The following is a 20191-nucleotide window of genomic DNA, read 5'->3' as shown; positions in this document are numbered from 1 at the left end:
CAAAAGAAGGCAAAACAGGAGTCATCTACGAAATAAAATGCAAGGACTGTGAATACCACTATGCAGGACAAACAAACAGAAGGCTAGCAGAACATATTTGTGAACCCCAACTAGCTGTGAAAAGTCTACAATGCAACTTCATTAATCATCCTCCCCACAGACAACCCCAGGTAATACAGGTAGTCCTCACTTAATGATGGTAATTGGGACCAGCAACTCCTTTGCTTTATGACACAGTCATAAAGCCTGACATCACATGGCCATGCCAACTTATGACAGCAGTTGCAGCAGTTCCAGTTGCCATCATTGGGTAAATCCCACACAGTCGCAGAGTCCCATAGTCACATGATCACCATTTGTGACCTCCTGCCAGCTTCCCCACTGACTTTGCTTTTTGGAAGCTGGCAGCGAAGGTTGCAAATGGCGATCATGTGACCATGGGATGCTGCAACCATCATAATTGTGAGCCGGTTGCCAAGCACTAGAATCATGATCATGTGAGTGCAGGGACACTGCAATGGCTGCAACTATGAGGAACAGTCGTAAGTTCCCTTGTTCAGCACCATCATAACTTCAAATGGTCACTGAATGAGTGGTTGTTAAACAAGGACTACCTGTAACTTCATCTGGAAAACAGTGAAAACTTAGATCTTCAAAAAAGCAAGAGAATTCGGTTTCTGAGTTAGGTTCCATGGTGGACTAGATGTCCCTGAAAGAGTGGGGACAGCTTTGCAGCAGAGATTGGTGGCTAGATGGTGAATACTGGCTGGTGCAGTCTCTTCTGACAAGGAGAGATTGTGAAATTGCCTACCTGCACTCCGGATAGCTGCTTCTCATGACAACACTGCAGGAAATGAGGTTTTTGCAGACAACTCATGAGTCAAATGGCTTGGAGTCAAGGAATTCCAATCAAGCTCACAGCCCTAATGCAGCCTATATGAACACAAGGTTTGCAAAGCCTCACTTTCTTAATCACTATCAGAGTTAATCAATTTACAGTTAAAGAGAGATTTTCTGGGCAGCAGGATAAAAGAAATCCACTTGATGGGTCAACCTTCTTTCTGGATTAAAGTCCTTTTAAAGTCCTTTTAAAGGATTGAAATTTTCAGCAAAAAGCTTAACAAGAATTGGATGTAAGAAAGTTTAAAATGGATAAAGAGGACAGTAATTTTGAAAGATTAAATTTTGGTGAAAGGGCTTTTGAAAATATTGGAATTAAACAGATAAATGGACCTGACCTTTGTGGGAATGTTATTTGTTTAGCATTAAAGAACGTAGGCGATTAGTGGATTTTATAAAATAAAGATAAAGGTACTATGAGTCAGATTGTGACAGTGACTATAACTACAGAGTGCCATTTGAGTCAAAAGTATTAAGAAAGACAAAATGGAAAAAAAAGGGGGGAAGCCTGCTTTTTACTTTCCCACTTATAATTGAGACATTTTCACTTTTGGATTACAATATTAGAATGGCAACTACCAGAAAAGTGGCAAAAATAGGAGAAGTAAGGAGAGAATCATTACAGCAACCTGCAGAAAGAGGAATTACACCAGAGTTGCTTCAGAAAATGTTTGAGAAATTAGGCAAAAAGTTGTTTGAATACTAAATTGACAGATTTTGAAGAGAGAATAGACCAAAGACCTGTAAAGGTGAAAGAGGAGAAGAGGTTAAGAAGATGGAAAACTCTGTAAAACAAGTGACTGGAAATGTAAAACAAATTAATGATAAAGTGGAAATTTTGGAAAGTAGGCAGAAGTTATAAATAGTTGGAAAGAGATTTAGATAATCTGGCATTATTGAGGTTGAAAGAGAAGGAATTTTGCTTGAGATTCAGAGCAATTCCAGAGGATTCTGGTGAAGACATTAGAGAAAAGGTAATTAAAATTTTATCAATTTTTTTGGAATGAGATGAAGAGGATACAGAGGCAGAAATTGACAAGGTTTATAGAATAAATACAAGATTTGCAAAATTAAGAAATGTTCCAAGAGATGTCCTGGTGCACTTTGTCGGAAAGAAGACAAGAGACCAAGTTCTGCAGCAGCATTTTAATATAAGATTGAAGATTGACAATACACATGTAATTGTGCTTACATAAATTCTGATTAGAATACTGCATAAGAGAAAAGAGTACTTTTTTCTGACCAATAGACTTAAACAGAAAAAGATTCCATTTCAGTGGGACAAACTGGAAGTAGTGATTTTTAATTTCAAACTGTATAGGTTTCAATCGAATTCTATGCAGAAAGTGAGAGAATTTCTAGAAAAATTCAAGGAACTGAAGACATAAAAATGGATGTGACAGATGAGACCACACAAAAGCTTCCACAGGTGCAACTGGAAAGTGAAAGGGAAGATACTGAATTAGGTGCTACAGGTATCGACTTTTTCTAAATCTTTGGCCTGATTATGGATTATAAATGCTTAATGTGGAATATAAATGGAGCAAATGCTCCTCAAAAGAGAAAAATAACCATTATTTGAAAAAATTAAAACAAGATATAAGTTGCTTACAGGAAATACATATCAGAAAAAAGGATATAAAATATTTGACTTACAAAAAATTGGGTGAAGAATTCATCTCAGCAGGAACAAAAAGAAAAAGAAAAAAGAAATGGAGTTGCTTTGTATATAAACTCCCAGCTCCAACCAGAACTTATATTGCCTGATAAGCATGGTAGAAATGTTGCTGTGGAAGTTAATTTACATGGGGTTAAGACTCTGATATTGGGAATTTATGCCCCAAATGAGGATAAAGCAATGTTCTATAAAGGATTTATGGACAGACTTGTTGCAGATTGCTGGGAAAGCCTTTAGCCCAGGAGAGATCAGAAAAGTCACACACCAGGCATTTCTATAAAAATAATTTATTTACAGAAAGCAAAACGAAAGCAAAACACATTTAAAGGACTTAGCTCTCATTGAGAGCAAGCCTGGCTGACTATGCCAGCAGAGAGAAAAAGAGGAACTGAAACAATTCCGGGCAGGTTCCTCCCCCAGGTGCAATAATTAACATTCGAAAAGGGGGCAGTTGAATTCAACCTCTGCACCCGGCCAAAATGATTAGATACAATAGCACCTTAATCTGTTAGTAGGAAAACCATTAACAAGACTGATGTGTCTTTTTTATGAAAATTGGTGTTTAATGGGAGATTGGAATGGAGTGATCTCCCCACAAGTAGACAGAACTTCTGAGAAAAATATTAAAATTACACAAGGTAAACTACCAAAAGTTTTTTTTTAATTTGATGGACAATTTAGAGCTTGTTGATGCATGGAGAGAATTTTATTAAACGGGTAAGATCAATTAACACTTCTTAGAAACCACAAATAATTGTCAATAGAGATCTAACAAAACCCTGTGAGATACAAAAAGGAACAAGACAGGGATGCCTACTGTCTCCACTCCTGTTTATTTTAGTTCTTAAAATATTGAATAGAGATATAAGACAAGATGAGTGAATTGTGGGAGTAAAAATTTAAAAAGAAACCTATAAGTTAAGGGCATTTGCTGATGATTTGGTGTTGGGTTTGGAGGATCCACTAAAGGGAATAGAAACATTAATGGGAAAATTAAAAGAATTTGGTACACTAGCAGGTTTTAAGATTAATAATCAGAAGACGAAGATGTTAACAAAAAACATGAAAATGGAGGATAAAACAATTGATGAAGAAAATGTGTTTTAAGATTGAGAAGAAGTAAAACATCTGGGTATCACCATGACAATTATGAATTGTATGTTATTTCAAAATAATTATGTTAAGACATGGAATGAAGATATGTTTAAAAAGATACGTTAAGATGGGAGAAATTACAACTGTCATTGTTGGGGAGAATTTCTGTGATAAAAATGAATGTTTTGCCTAGAATGGATGTTTTAGTTCAAGACAATATTGGTTTTGACAACTGATGCACCATTTAAACAGTGGCAAAAGGATATATTTAAGTTTGTATGGCAAGGGAAAAAACATGAGTTAAATATATCGTGTTAAAGATGCAAAGGAAAGAGGAGGATTGGGTTTACCTGATTTGAAATTGCATTTTGCAGCTTGCTGTTTGGTTTGGATGAAAGAGTGGGTGTTGCTGAGAAACAGAAGACATTTAGAGTTAAAAGAAAATGAACTGAGATTTGGGTGGAGTGGATATTTGCGGTATGATAAAGTCAAGGTTAATGTGGATTTTAAAAACCACTATATTAGACGTGCCATATTGAGAATATGGAATAGATATAAATCCAGTTTGTACCTGAAAACACCTTTTTGGCTCTCAGCACAAGAAGCATTTTATAGATGAGAAATAATATGCAAACATAAATGGTTAATATACCGTGAATTCTGTATTCTGTCAAGGGGAATACAAAATAAAATCAAGAGAACAAATGATGTCAGAGTGACATAGCTGTCGATGGTTTTCTTACAATTAGCAGAAAGATTCAAAGTAGACAAAGGAATTTATGGTACTGAATATTCTAAGACTGACTTTGAAATGGAATTGTGTACAAATGATGAACATGTGATTGCTAAAATGTATAAACTTTTATTGAAATTTGAAACAGAAGAAGAATGAGTGAAAGAATGTATGATAAAGTTGGCTAAAAATTTTGGTTATAATATACAGATGGAAAAATGGGAAAATATGTGGTTGAAGGGACTGAAATTTACAACCTAATTATTCATTTAGTTGTTCCTGCACGTTGAAGGAGCCAAGAATGAACCGTCAGGCTGTATACCCCAGCATGCTGGTTTGAATATCTTAAGTCAGAATTCAGAGGAAGTTTAGTTTCCTGCTATGTGTGTCACTGGCTAATGAATGTAAAAACATGATGGCAGATCAAATAATTAATACAGCCAGAATCTATTTAAGTGGTTTGGGGACAGGATGTTAACTAACTCCCCAAACTCTTTGCATGCTAACGCCATTGCATTATTTTTTCCTCATTACTTCCTCTCTTTCGAAGAAGTCAATAGCCCAATTAATGAGATTGTGTGGGGAATGCAGAAATGTTGCAAGGAAAAGCAAGTGGACATCAGAAAAATTTATATATCTGGCAGATCACTTATGGTTGTTCTGTTGTACCACAAGTTGCAACACTATTCCCCAGACTCCACCTACCAAACCCCCACATTTCTTTGGAAGAAACTAACCTGCTTTCTAAAAGTATATATTTAAAAAGTGTAAACATGCAAATTTGTGATCCCCAAAGACAAGACGCAAATGCTCGAACCCAAGCTCTGAATCTAATAAAGGATATAAAAGTTGAATGTGTTGAAATCAATCAGAGGAGGAGTTAGAAGCAGGAAAAGATTCAAAGGGAATTTGGTGATTCCCTTGATGAAGGGTGGCAACTAGATGGAGTATATAAAATGAAGACTAGGAAGCAGTGTGAGTTATCTAAGAAAAAAAAGCAAGCATCTTTATTACAGCCAGTGAAAAGTGTCACCAAATGGGGTGGCTTTATAGCAAATTTACAAGAGGCTAGCAGAGCCAAGGCTGAACTGAAGAGGCCAGCTGGGGTAACTAGAATGGGACTGTATTCTTGCTAATTAGAGATCCTCAATGCTTAGTGTTCCCTTTGATGGAACACAATGATGACCCAATTGCTAACAAATGGGATAGAGACAGGGAAGGGCCTTCCCACACTGTCCTTGACTTGTAAGAGGAGGGCCATCTTAGTATATGGTAGCAAAAAATCAGAAGTCTGATAGCACCTTTTCGACTAGCACATTTTATTAAAAGGCATAAGCTTTTGTAAGCTGCCAGAAATCTGCCACACAACCTCCCCCATTGAGAACCATCACCAGGGTGTTGGACACATCATCCCTGCCCACCAAATTGTTCCCTTTAAGGTGCAGAACAGAGGAGGGGGTCACTTGGTGTCCTACTTTCCATCTCTATTATGCAGCTGCTAGGTGCACAAAAAGATTAAAGCTGGAATAGCCAAGGGCCCCTCCCTTTGGGACCATCTATACTAATTAACCTCCGCATTGTTTCCAGTGGCTCTGGAAAATTCTGTGGCTTTGATATAAATATCTAATGTAAATTCTTGCCTATTGTTCAAGCTTCTCTCTCTTTTCTCTCTCTCTGCGTTTGGCTGCCTTTTATCCTGCTTTTGCCAGTTTTTTTTTTTAATGTTTCTGGATGTTTAATAAATAAGCATCCAGCTGTATTTTTGCTAGCTGAACTGAGTGGGGTGTGTGCTTGCTCTGATCTGGATAAAGGGACTGACTAGGAGTCTGCTGGGTGCAAACCAGCTGGAAATTACCCACAATAATTTTCCAACATAGTGTTCGTTCAGAATTAATTCACTGTAACTTTTCAGTTGCTGAAATTCAAAATGTTACTGCCAAACAGGCCCTTCTTGCTTTAAAGATGTATGCATATTTCAATAGTTTTTACTCCATTGGTCTGTCATTGAGTAAAATAGATTTATTGTTGGTTATTATCTTTATTAGGATCAACCAAAATGACACACTTTGCTAACTTTCAAGTTCTCCAGCATTTTTTTTTTACCAAATCACTTTCTACCACTTAACCTGAAAACATTTTCTGGAGAATTAAAAAAAACTGCAACTCTATAGCATCAGTTTGATTGGTTCTAGCTAATATATTGCCAAAGTATAAATTATAGATTTTTTGTTCACAGATCAACAGTTTTTGGTCTCTAAAACAGACAAACAAAAAGACATCTAAAGTAGTTGCAGCATTCTGGCTCCAGAGCAAATCTTTTTCTGACATTGGACTTCTTACCTTCATTCTGAATATGTGTAGAGCTAGCTTATTCTGAATGGATCACCAGAGGCAGCCCTGGATTAACCATTAAGCAAAATAAGCCCGTGCTCAGGGTACCAGGGGAAAAGGAGCACCACAGAGACTTTTTCCCCTGGATATCATGCCCTTAACTCTTTCCCTGCCACACTCAACTTTTCAATACATTTTTGTATTTGCACTTTTCCCCTTATAACAATTTAATTAAAAAATGCATTAAAAAGTTTTGAAAATTTACATTTTTTCTATTGCCCTAGTTATAAGTAAAAAATTTACTTACATTGCTTACTATATTTAGTGTTAATTTTTTTACAGTTTATGTTTAATATATAGTAGTTGTGGGGTCCAGCCTGGGGGATGGTCTGAAAGAAAACTAAACTTTTAATCTCTTGTTTTACCCTCAGCACTTATTGAGTTTTAATGTCTTGTCAGTTAAGCAGTGGAAGGGCTGAGGGGCACCATTGCTGGGCTGTGCTTTGGGCCTCTGTTGGCTTTAATCTGGCCCTGACTAGAAGGCTTTGGCTGCAACCCTTCAAGGCAGAAGGAGGTCCCATTCCATGAAGTTGTTCTAACTGGGTTCTGACCTACAGCATTCAGCCTGCAAAGCACAGCTTCTCTTCTTAGGGTCAGGAAGCTACTGAGCAATGAAGCTGATTCTTGAAAAATGTGGGAATGATCAAACATGGTTTTTAGTTCAGTATCTAATGAAATCTAAGTTTCTCTACCATTCACTTGTTTCAAACCCATGTCTGTGTTTCTCTGCAGAACCATAAGGCAGACATGAATTTGCTAGTGGCCATAATATAGCAGGTGGAACTTCAGCAGTTTTCATTTGGATGCAGTTCATAGATTAGGATTATTGTTCCCAAAATGGTAATCTGGTTTTCTGCCTGATTTTCTGCAGACCATCCTGGTTGGAGACAGCGGAGTGGGGAAGACATCACTGTTGGTCCAGTTTGACCAAGGCAAATTCATCCCAGGCTCTTTCTCTGCAACTGTCGGCATTGGATTTACCGTAAGGGCCACTCGGCTGCTGCATCTGTTGGGGAATCGTTTACTCTAGAAGTCCTGGCATTTGGCTTCTGATAAAATAACTCAGCAGACAGTAGTAGTAAATAAGTTCAAGGAAACAAATCTAGAGAAAGACTAGTATGACAAATTATGTGGTAATATAATTCATGGATTATGTTGGAATGTTAGGGATCTCTGCACTAGGGGTTGGCAACATTGATGGCTAGATTTGGATATTATTATAGTTGTTATTATTATTATTATTGCCTTCAAGTCAGTCTTGTCTCCTGGTGACTGCCTGGACTAGTCCCGGCAGTTTTCTTGGCAAGGTTTTTGGAAGTGGTTTGCCATTGCCTGCTGCCTAGGACTTAGAGAGAGTGACTGGCCCAGCTGGCTTTGTGCCTATGGTGGGACTAGAACTCACAGTTTCCCAGTTTCTAGCCTGATGCCTTTATCCACTACCCCAAAGTGGCTCTAGGTTTGGAATAAGGTGCATGTATTGTGTGTCTTCGCAAAACCTGGAGGACATGATGGGTATGGACAGTCATGAAACACTCATTTATCAGGAGTCAAATTGTAACTCCAGGCCCTGCTAACTCCCCAGGATGGTTTTTACCTGGGATGGTCTCTGTAACTCACTCTGAACTGTTTTTATTTTCTGTCTAGGGAAACAGCGTAGGGCTAGGGAAAAGATTAGGCTGTAGGTTGCTGTTTTGCCTTGCAATGCGTTTCATTTTTTAAACCTAAAACAATAATAGCAAAAGTCTTTCTCTGCATCCTAGTGAGATGCCCTACGTTAAGAAAGCTGGTTCTCAGTCAACTAAACAGATGAATGTAGCAGACAGAAGCATTACAGCATGTTCCCTGTGCCATTAATCGCCCCCTCAAACAAACCCACTGTGCTTCCTCTGCTAGTTTCCTTTTTTTTGTTTGTTACTTTCCTCTCACTTTTATTGCCATGTAATGGGAAGCTGTGCCCTGTTTTACCAGAGAAGTCCTCTTAAGTGCCTTGGGAAGCTGGTGAAGTTGCCCATCAGCCTGGGCGATGTGAACCCATTGGATCAATGCGGTTTCCAGGCAGACAGGCTGACCCCTTGGAAGATACACTTCAAACAAAGATTTATTTAATTATCTTATTTATATTTCGAATTTTGCCACCGCCCACCTCACTCAAAGATGCAGCTCTTAGCAAATCCATTCCCAAATCAGTGTCAGCTCCTGCTAACAAGAGGGAGGGGGGAAAAAAGAAGAAGGGATGCCTCTGTTTTCATACAGAAAGGAGAACTGTTTAAAGTAACATAAAGTTATTTAGTTTGTCATTAAAGCTTTTAAGACTTGATACAAATGATGTAAACATTTTTCTTCAGGCTGGATGTTCTGTTTCATGCATCAGATTATTTTGGCCCGCATTGGGTGTAGGGAAGGTTTCCATGTGCTGCCGTCTTTTACTGGTGAGATGAGGGAAAAACCTCTAACTTTGGCACTGCATCAATGTGCCCATATTATTCCTTGGCATCAGTATAGAAGTGATATACAACTGTCATCTTTTTGTTTTTAATTTCCCAGTGAAGCATACACCCCTGAGATTTCCTGGTAGCCTCCCATCCAAGTCCTAACCAAGTTTAACCTTGCATTTTGAGATCAGTCAAAATTGGCTAAGTGTTACCACAAACACAGTGGCAAATTTGGGATAGGCTGTACTTAGACTGACCCTTCCCTATCTAAGTATTTCTCCCCTGGAGATTTTTCGGTACTTCTGCACCCTTGATATTTTCTTCTCTCATATGAGGGCAATACCACTGAAGCTACATAAAAGTCCAAGTTGGGAGCATTCAGTCACAATTAGTACAGGCTATACTGTAGTATGTTTAGAAAACAAAGGATAGACTCTAAGAAGGGGGAGCTTTGAAAGTGCAATATCTCCCCCTTGTGGCAGTTACCAGGCAGTTTTCCTTAAGCAAGCTTTTCTGTTTCTAGGCCTGGAACCTGTTAGGCTTTCTTTTTTCCTTATGGATTATGAAAAAGAAACTTTGGGGTTTTTTTTCATTTTACAGTCAAAATTGTGGGATGGGTGAAGCAGATAAATAATCAGCATACCCAGTTGACCGGGAGGAAACTATTACCTTTCCTTACTTGCAAACACTGCAAATCTTCATATACAAAGATCACACAAGTCTCAGCAGGTTGTGCCACAGACAAAAGTGGTATGAAATGTTGTCAAGTTCTGGCATCATCTCCAGAAAAGATAGAAAGTACTAAACCAAAAAAAAAAAAACCTGAACTTGAATTAACATGCAAATGTCATCAAGGAGTTGTTATCATAAAGGTGGAAAAGGAAACCTCAGCTGTTAAATCCAACTTTCTGCTCAATGCAGGAATCCAAATTTAAGCATCCCAGACAGACAGCCATCTAGTCTCTGCCTGAACTCATCCCATGGAGGGGAGCCACCACCTCTGAGTAGCTGATGCCATTGATTTTGTCCCCTGACATTCAATTGAAATGTGCCTTCCAGTAGCTTGAATCCATTATTTTCTACATTCTGGAATTACGAAGGACAGGTCTGGAACCTCTGTGTGACATCCTTCCATGCTCCAGTAGCCTCCCCTCCCTCTGCTGTCTCTTCTCACGTCTAAACATTCCCAGTTCCTTCAATCTCTCTTCGTAGAATTTAAGGGTTTTGGTCTCTGGATCATTCTAGTTGCTCTTACTTTTCACATCTAACAATCTGTTCCAGTATGTTTAAATCCTTCTTAAAGTTTGATGCAAGTAGAATCTTGCCAGCACAAAATAAATTGGACCTATTGCATTACTTCCCATGATTTGGAGACTATATTTCTATTGATGCAACCTAAGATTGCATTTGGGGTTTTTTGCAACTACATTGCACTGCCATGTTCAGTTTGCAATCAATTACTATTCCAAGATCTTTTCCACCCCAACCATTAGCACGCCTGGTATCTCCCAGCTTATTCTCATACACTTGATTTCTGTTTCTTTCATGAGAACTTTGCATGTGAATCTATTAAGTTTCATTTTGTTATTTCCATCCCACGTCTCTAATTTAAGATGGTTTTTGGGTATTAGCTTTCTTGCCCAGTTTAATTTTGTCAGCAAATTTTTGCACTCCCTCCACCAAATTATTAAGAAAAATGTTGAAGAGTGCAGGACCCAAATTGAACCTTGTAATTATTCTTGTTAAGAAATGGAGGGTCATGGGTGATTTAGACCATATCACTTTGGGATGAATTTGAAAAATAAGGCACATGGTCTTCTCCAATTTAATGACCACTAACTGTGTTGTCCTATCCACCCTATCCACCCATTACATGTAGTGGCTGTGATGATGGAGGGTTTTATCCGAACCCATCTAGAAGGCACCAGCTCAGGAAAGACTACATTATTCCTAGTTAAAGCTGTTAAGCTGATATTAACCAAAGTCCCTAGCAGAGCTATATGAAGGTGGGCATTTCAAAATTAACACCAGAGGAAAATAGGTTGCTGCACTGAGAACTGAGGCTTATTTAGAATAGAACAAGTGATGCTTATTTGGATTTTTTGAGGTTTCCAGAAACTTATCTGGCCTGAGAACTTAATATGTGGTGGGGCAGAGGGGGCAAAATTGTCTGCGTGTGGCAGGTAGGTTGGGAGAGCCACTGGCACCAGAAACAATTGGCTGTGTATTTTTCCCTGGATGGAATGTCCATTTGTATACGTGCCTGTCTGCAGCTCCTAATTGATCATCCATCTAGGAGGAGAAGATCTTCAGCAGGAAGAAAGGTGTTGTCAGAAGTTAAAAAGACTCCTGTGGGAAAATCCAGCCTTATGTTTACATCTTATCCTTTCAATCAAAAGAAAAAGAAACAAGGCAAAGGGTATCTCTGGAACAAGAGATGCTGTAGATAAGTAGAAGTATTCAAGTGACAGGTTGTTTAGAAGAGGACTTACTTTGGAGTGAATGAAAGACTGCAGGTTTTGCTCCAGCCAGAGGTCTGTGGTAGTAAATCTTAAATTTGAAAGAGTTTTTGTGGTGGTGGTGGTTCATTGCCGAAGAAACTGAACTGTTTGAACCCGGAAGCCCTTCATTCAAATACTGTCTTTTTCATTCATCTAGGACAGTCTTTTTCAACCTTTTGACCCTGGAGGAACCTTTGAAATATTTTTCAGGCCTCAGAGAACCCCTGCACATTCAGACTCAAATATAGGCCACAAGTTACAAAATTATTATATTCGTTTCATGTGTAGGCCTGTATACTGTATATGCATTAAGAGTGTTCTTAAACTAAAAACAAAGGATGAAACTTACCTCTTTAATCTGAAGTTGCCTGAATGTGAAATAATTTTTTAAATAATCATGATCTCCCAGGAACCCCTAGTGACCTCTCATGGAAACCTAGGGCTCCGCAGAACCCTGGCTGAGAAACCCTGATCTAGGAGAAGCCTTTAAACAACATCGGCCTTACTTCTTTTACATCTACACTATGGGCATAATACCACATTGCCTCTCTCAGTGGTTATAAGGATCATTGAAATAATGCGTGTGTAGCTCTTTGGACACCCTTAAGTACCGCAGGAATGTTGTTTTATTTTGAGGAACAAGCTTCTTCTCTCCCACATGATGGTGTTTCATGCAGAAACTGGAGTTAAACAGTAAACACCAGCACAGAGCAGCAAGGAAGTATTTCTGCTGCAGGATATTTTTAAGACAAAATAAATATCATTACTATTTGTGATAATAGAATCAATCAATTAATTAATTAATTCCTGCAGTACTTAAGGGTGTCCAAAGAGCTACACACGCATTATTTCAATGATCCTTATAACCACTGAGAGAGGCAATGTGGTATTATGCCCATACTGTAGATGTAAAAGAAGTAAGGCCGATGTTGTTTAAAGGCTTCTCCTAGATCAGGGTTTCTTAGCCAGGGTTCTGCGGAGCCCTAGGTTTCCCTGAGAGGTCACTAGGGGTACCCTGGGAGATCATGATTATTTAAAAAATTATTTCAAATTCAGGCAACTTCAGATTAAAGAGGTAAGTTTCATCCTTTGTTTTTAGTTTAAGAACACTGTTGGTGCATATATACAGGCCTACACATGAAACGAAAATAATGGACAGTATAAACATTTCAGTAGAAATATATGGTATGCAATCAAGAGTAAGAAAAATGGTCTCCTACAAGCTCACAAAAATTATGGATTAGGGCCTTCATTCTTTCTGGAGCAGACCCTGCTGCTTCTCTGTCTTGTGATAATACTTTTGGCAGCACAGAACTTTTCTTTCTGACTTAATGATCTAATAGCCTTATCAGAGTTTGTTATCAAAATATCCTGTAATGTAAAATATTTACCACCATCCTTCCACATTTCTTCAGGTTACAAAAGAAAGTGTTTTGTTTTTACTTTTAATTTAAAATGAGAAAGTAATTGAGATGGGGAGGGTCCAGGAAGGGGCAAGGAGGTACACATCAAATCAATGACTGCTCTCCACTAAGTTTAATTTCCTTGAAAGTTGAGGATGAGCACCCCAAATGAGTTTATGAGGATCTTGCATGATCTCCGACTATGGGAGAAGTTTTGCCTTAGCTGACAAGGCTATGGCTTTGCAATAACAATGTTTCTGGATATGTTACCAATACTCTGAAAATACATTCTAATGATCTTTCAACAGGTAAACCAAATAAGCAGTAAGGAAAGAGAAGCTTGAGGAAAATTGAGAAGATTAGCTGGGCATGCTCATATGATTTCTATTGGGAAAAAAATGAAAAAAAAAACCCTCACTTCTTCATTTTCTGTAGGACCATTATGTTCCAAACATTATCCGGAATTCCATTTAATTTGTTCTCAATCCATATGACAATCATGTGTCATATGAACCCTGAGTCACAGATTTATTCCAGATTTGAACTTCAGTTGCCTTAATTCCCAGCCCACATAGGTATCTTGGTATGTTCTTGGTATGTTTGGACTTCAACTCTCATAACGTCTAGTCAAAGTCCAGTTATATTTAGAGAGTGCCATTTGGAGGAAACCTGGAGTTTTGGACTTGCTTGGAGGGCAAAGGGGTTCATGTGCATGGGAGGTTTTTGTGATCCTTAGAGCTGTGGGAGACAAAGAGAATTGGGTGGTTTGAAGACTACATCTACTTCCTTGCTAATGATTTATGGCATCTTCTAGCTTCACCTAGTTATTGTGTGGCAATATAAATCCTGACTTCATTATGGTTGTATTGGCACAGTACTGGTTGGTTGATACTATAAATCACTAGTAGTGAGGAAATGGGCCATGTAATCTATTCCCTTGGCAGCAGTGCTCAGCTTCCATTCTTTCAGCTTGGTCTTTTGATCTGATTGATGATAATGACGATGTTGATGATGATGATTTGGCAGAATACCAGGATAAATAGATTTTGCTATATTTCAAGAGTATAAATGGTGTTCACTGTCCTTCCCTGTGTCATCTTTCTGTGTTTATGTATCATGAGAGGATCAACAAGCCCTGAAACCACACAAGAATATTGGAGGGGAGAAAATTACTGTGAAATCTCAGTGACCCTTATTCTGCATCTTGAAGCTGTGCTGTAGGTCACTACTTCTTCTGTAATTTCATGAACTCCAAATCAGGGGCACTGTCAGCCTTGCAAGGTAGTGTCATGTCCCCCGTTGCGATGTATACATACATCACAACGGGGAACATGCCTTTCCGGGGAAGGGGAGGAAGGAGGAAAGAATCAGTGCTAAGCCTATAAGCACTAAAAGACAAATACAGATAAAGGACAAAGGAGCCACACCTTTGCCCTGACCCGAGAAGCCATCATCCTATCTCCCTGACATCTCTGTATTACCACGGGGGACACACCTGCTCCGGACACAGGAAGAGGACAGAGGTAATCAGCACTAATCCCCCTGATCGCCCATCAAGACTCCGGAATCGCCCCCTGATCGCCCATCAAGACTCCGGATCAGGACTTTGGGACAATGGGGGGTGGGGAAGGATCAGGTCTGCACCGCGGGTATTTACCGGCTACCTCGCACGCCATGTGCTCATTCCCGTCTTTCTCTGTGTCTGCATTCTATTCCTAATAAACCAGATATCCTTAGCCCTGGCTGGTGAGTCTGTGTTTTATTAGAATAAGGCAACCATCACAGGTAGTCCAGACAGGAAGCACACCCAGATGAGCTAATTCTACTTTATTGTAAAGTTCCATTAACAGAATCTTGCAAGTCTGAAAGTACATTTCTCCTTTGTTGCCTTTACAGCCCAAGAAACTAGGGAGGATCCCTTCTGAGATGTTTGCCATGCCCACAATCCTTTTGCGGGCTCAGCTGCCTCTTATCCATTCCCCTGGCTGTGGCTCTTCCCCATCACCGAAGGTCATTCCCACATACCATTACAGGCACACAATCTTTGGGGATTAGTGGACACATTTGGAATTTCTGAGAGTTGTAGGTATTCTCACAAAATGACCACAATAAATGTGGGGAGGGGGAGAAAAAACAGTCTTGTCTGTTTACAAAACAATACCATAGACGACCTGTCTAGGGCCAAACCCATGTATTCAAAGGCAAACTGCTGAGGTTGCTTCTCCCTATCCTCATCCTTCAAAGTGTGCTTTGAAGTAGGACTCACTACAGAAACCCAAGGGGACGTAAGACAGACAATCATACGAAAAGATCAGAAGGATGTGGAAACAGAACCAACTGAAAGCAGAGGACAGAGTAGCCCTCAAACACCTAAAGATGGACCAAACTATCATCCTCCTCCCAGCAGACAAAGGCCGCACCACCGTCATTATGGACATATCACAATATATACAAAAGACCAAAGAATTACTGGAGGACAAAGAAACCAACACCCCAGTAAACACCAATCCCATACAGAAAGTGGACAACCAGGTCAAAAGAACTCTCAACAACCTCACCAAGAAAGGCCAAATTGCAAAAGAGGAACAGAGGCAGATGAAAAGCAGTGGACCTATCCTCCCACGCTTCTATGGATGCCCCAAAACACACAAGCCTGGCATACCACTTTGGCCAATTGTATCATTACCATGGACTCCCACATACAACAAAGCTAAAGAGCTCACAAAGAAACTTGGGCATCTCACAGAGGAGAGTGAATACTTTATCGACTCCCCACTACAGTGCCTCCAGAAAATCAAAGACCTAAAAACAGAAGATGATGAAATTATGGTTTCATTCGATATCACAGTACTCTTTACATCCATAGATCCAGAACTAGTGAAAGAATCCATAGTAGAAGTTCTACACAACACACCTGACTTAGCCAAATACACAAAAATAGAAATACCCAGAATAATGGACCTCACTGACCTCTGCCTTATGACCTACTTTCAGTTTGATGGACAAATATACCAACAGATCAAAGGAATATCCATGGGATCACCTATTTCAGGACTTATAGCAGAGATTGTAATGCAGCGTCTGAAAAGGATAGCACTCCCACACATACAACCCAAAGTATGGATCTGGAACATGGATGACACTTTCATCATAATAAAAAAGGAACAACTGGAGGAAACACATGAAACCATCAACATCTTCAGTGGAATAAAATTCACAAGGGAAGAAGAAAACAACAACACACTACCTTTCTTGGACTTCCTCATCAGTAGAGGAAATGATGGCAAGCTAGAAACACAAGTCTACTGGAAAGCTACTCATGCTAACCAGGTGCTCCATTACCAAAACAACAACCCGACCTCCCACAAGAGGAGCTGTGAAAGAACATTATTCAGATGAGCACAAATGCACTGCAGCAACCCAGAACACCAGAAAAAGGAAACATCATCTATATAGGATCTTCCAGCAAAATGGGTACCCCCCCAACTTTATCAAAAAGTGCCTGACCACTCAGCCCACTACAACCCAACCAACAGAAGCTATGAAAAGGGTAACTCTGCCATACATCAGAAACATCTCAGAAACCACCAACAGACTATTACAACCACAGAGCATCACTGTAGCACACAAACCAACTAAATCCCTCCAAAACATCTTAAGTAACCCAAAAAGACCCAGTAGCCCAAGAAGAAAAAACAAGAGTCATCTACAACATACAGTATAAGGACTGTAACAACCACTATGTAGGACAGATGGGCAGAAGACTACAGAGCGCATCCACGAACACCAACTAGCAGTCAAAAGACACAATGAAAACTCCTTCATCTCACAATACATGGACAGACTCAACCATACTTTCAACTGGGAAACTGTGAGCATCCTAGACCAAGCGAAATCCAAAAACACCAGAGAATTCCTGGAAGCCTGGCACTCAGACAAAGCAGCCATCAACAGACACATAGAGGTAAACAACATTTACATACCATTCAAAAGAGACAATAGAAAAGCCAAAAGACCAGAACACCTCCTCGCCAGCAATCAACACCCAGATATGCAAAGATAAACACCAGGATTAACACCAGAGCAACAATCAAACAGCACAATATATCCTAATCAAGGAACTATTAACTTAGTCAATCAACCAAGCAGCAAACAACAGCCCAATCAAAGAACTCCCAAGGAGAGAACAACACCCCCACCAACACAAACAGGGCAAGCCACGGTATATAAACTGAGAGCAAGGCCCACTCCCTTTTTGCACTGTAGATGTTGCGTAGTCTGGCAATGAAACATCTGCAAGGAAACAACAAGGCTCAGAGAGCACCAAGGACTCCAAAGTGTACTTTTTCTCCCCAATTTTACCCTTGTTTATTTTTTTGGGCAGGAGGGACTCTGTTCAAAGAAGCACTGAACAGAAACCATCTATCTCTGTCATTTCAAAGAAAGGCTGTAGGATCCCAGAGTCACTGCTGGAAATAAGTACTGTTAAGATGCCAGATGAAAGAAACATTTTTTTAAAAAAATGCCAGAGATCCTGGGATTAAACCCAGGACACCTGAAGAGTGCCAGGCCGGTTTCTGCATTACCCTCTTCCCCAAGAGCAATGGACACGGGCACAGGGCCGCAACTAGGGTCTGTGTCACCTGGGGCAAACATGGATTCCGTGCCCATTTTGGTGCCCCCCCCCCGCCAGCGCGGTGCACGGGGCACATGCCCCGGTTGCCCACCCTAGTTGCAGCCCCGCACAGGCACATGTCCCTTTCTTCAAAGGCATCTTTCTGAGATGGAGCTGGTTTTGGCTTCATTGGCTGGAACCGGGGGAAGACCAGTCACTGGGGGTTTAGTTTTGTTTGTTTTTTCCTGCCTCTGCAAGGAGGGTGTTGTCATATTGTCTGTCAACACCTTGAGACAAGACACAGGTCCGATTTGACAGCTACAATTGTTTAGGAAGAGAAGGCTTCTTTTCTCATGCAATTACCTGAAAATTTATTTGCATGGTTTACGTCCCCTCCCACCCCCACATCATACTACTTGCAAACACCCCTTACATGCATTAAATCATCTGGGAAATGATGAAGCACCTCAGACCTAGCAAAGTATCTAATTTATGGTCAGTTTTCAGAATCTGTTGCATTTACTTTTCTTGACTATTTTCCATAGCATTGTTAACAGGGACTGGAAATACAGGTTTCTCTAGCAGGGGGTAGTGGAAAACCAGAGCTAAAATAAAAAGTCGTAGAGACCTGGAAACATTGTTAGAAAAAGTAAGAAAAAAAAAACCTTATCTGGATATGCCATCTGCCTTGTGTTTGCAGGCATCATGACTTTCCAGACAGAACATTGCTGAAGGAGAAGAAAAAATCTTAATTATAACTGCGCTTGCTGCAGTTAAAATGACTACATTTTCCAACATCCTCTTTTTATTCCAAGCACTCCTAATTCCCTTTTCTACTACTTGGCTGTTATATATGGCAATTACTTCTTTATTTATATCTAATTACACCCCTCCCCTCATGACTAGGCAAATAAAGCACGATGGACGTTGAAGCATTTGAAGTAGGGCTGTTTCATATCAGAAAGTAGTCAGAGAATATTCAGTGGGTACAAACTCTGTTGGTGGTCAATTCCCCATTGGTCAGGGTAGTACCATTCCTCCCAGACAGGAAGACCATATGCCTACATATATGGTTATTGTACTACCCACTTTTGGAGTAAGCAAGGCTATGCAAATTGTAGAAGAATACTGAGAAGCAGTGGGCCAAAGGAATTAAGCACAGGAAATAAGAGAAAAGGAAATCTAACTAAATCTAGTTTCCGTCACCATAATGCACTAAAACTCCCATACCTTTCGATCACTGCAAACAGTCCGTGCTTCCACCCCATCCACACATGGCTTCATACCATTTACCTTTGTTCCTTAACTTTTCACCTCTCATTTTTGAGAATCCCTTCACTTTCCTCTTCCTCTCAACCCATTCACTCTTCCCTCATCTGTGATTTGATCCCTATTCATTCTCTTTTTGATCAAGCACCTCCACATACTTCTTTCACACTAATCGCTCACTTTGGTATTTAATCCACATTCATTCAGTAGCCATTCATTCTTGACCCTACCTCTTGTTTTACCAGCAACACTTTTTAAGTCCCTCGTTCCCACTGCATTCATTCATGTTTCTTCCGACACACTTAGCTCTCACTTCCATATAACAAGGTGGGTAGAAACATACCCTTGTACCCAACCATCTTCAGTACTTTTGATAAACATTCATTTCTCATATCAGACCATGAGGTACCTTCTTGCCAGCATTTGCACTTCTTAAAATGTCTCGATCCACTTTACGTATTGAGTAAACGATCTACCAATGTACACAAATTCCTTTACTTGCACCATTTTTTTCCTATTTATTTATAACTTACAATAATTCGCTCTGATTTTCCAGTCAAATACAACAATCTAACCTGTCCTCTGGAACGAGTCCACCCCCCCACCCCCACCCGGCTCCCTGATATATGATGGGCCCTCACTGTGAAGACCTGGCTTTCCCCCCAGGAATTTCAGCCCAGTTAGGTGAAGTCTCCTTTGGTTTATCCCATTTGGTTTGCCATTTTATATATTGGTTGTTTTTTAAAAATGATGTATGGTTCTTTTTGTTAATGTTTATTTTTGTTGAACACCATCCAGTCACACTGCTTAAGTTGGGGAGCCTTACAAATGTGTGAAATCAATCAGCCAGTCAGTTAGTCAATAGCTTGGTATTCAATATACAGTATTAATTTTCCAATCCATGCTCTTCATTGCATTATTTTATTCATTTATTAATTCTTTTTTACAATATTTCTAAATTTCCCCAATCAAAAATGACTCTGGGTCATGAACAACAAGAAACCAGAAAACAATTTTAAAATACCTATAAAGAACTAAATAAAATATTAATGGTCTGCATTAGAAGATAACATTATATTCATAGTCAGAATATCATGTTATCTTCTAATTGTAGGCCACAGAAAAGACTACAAGACTGTTTCCTCCCTTTTCAAGATCTACTCTCACTATAAGA

The sequence above is a fragment of the Candoia aspera genome, chromosome 2, assembly GCF_035149785.1.
Source record: "Candoia aspera isolate rCanAsp1 chromosome 2, rCanAsp1.hap2, whole genome shotgun sequence".
NCBI classification, from domain to species: Eukaryota; Metazoa; Chordata; class Lepidosauria; order Squamata; family Boidae; genus Candoia; species Candoia aspera.
Note: the sequence above shows the minus strand (reverse complement) of the source record.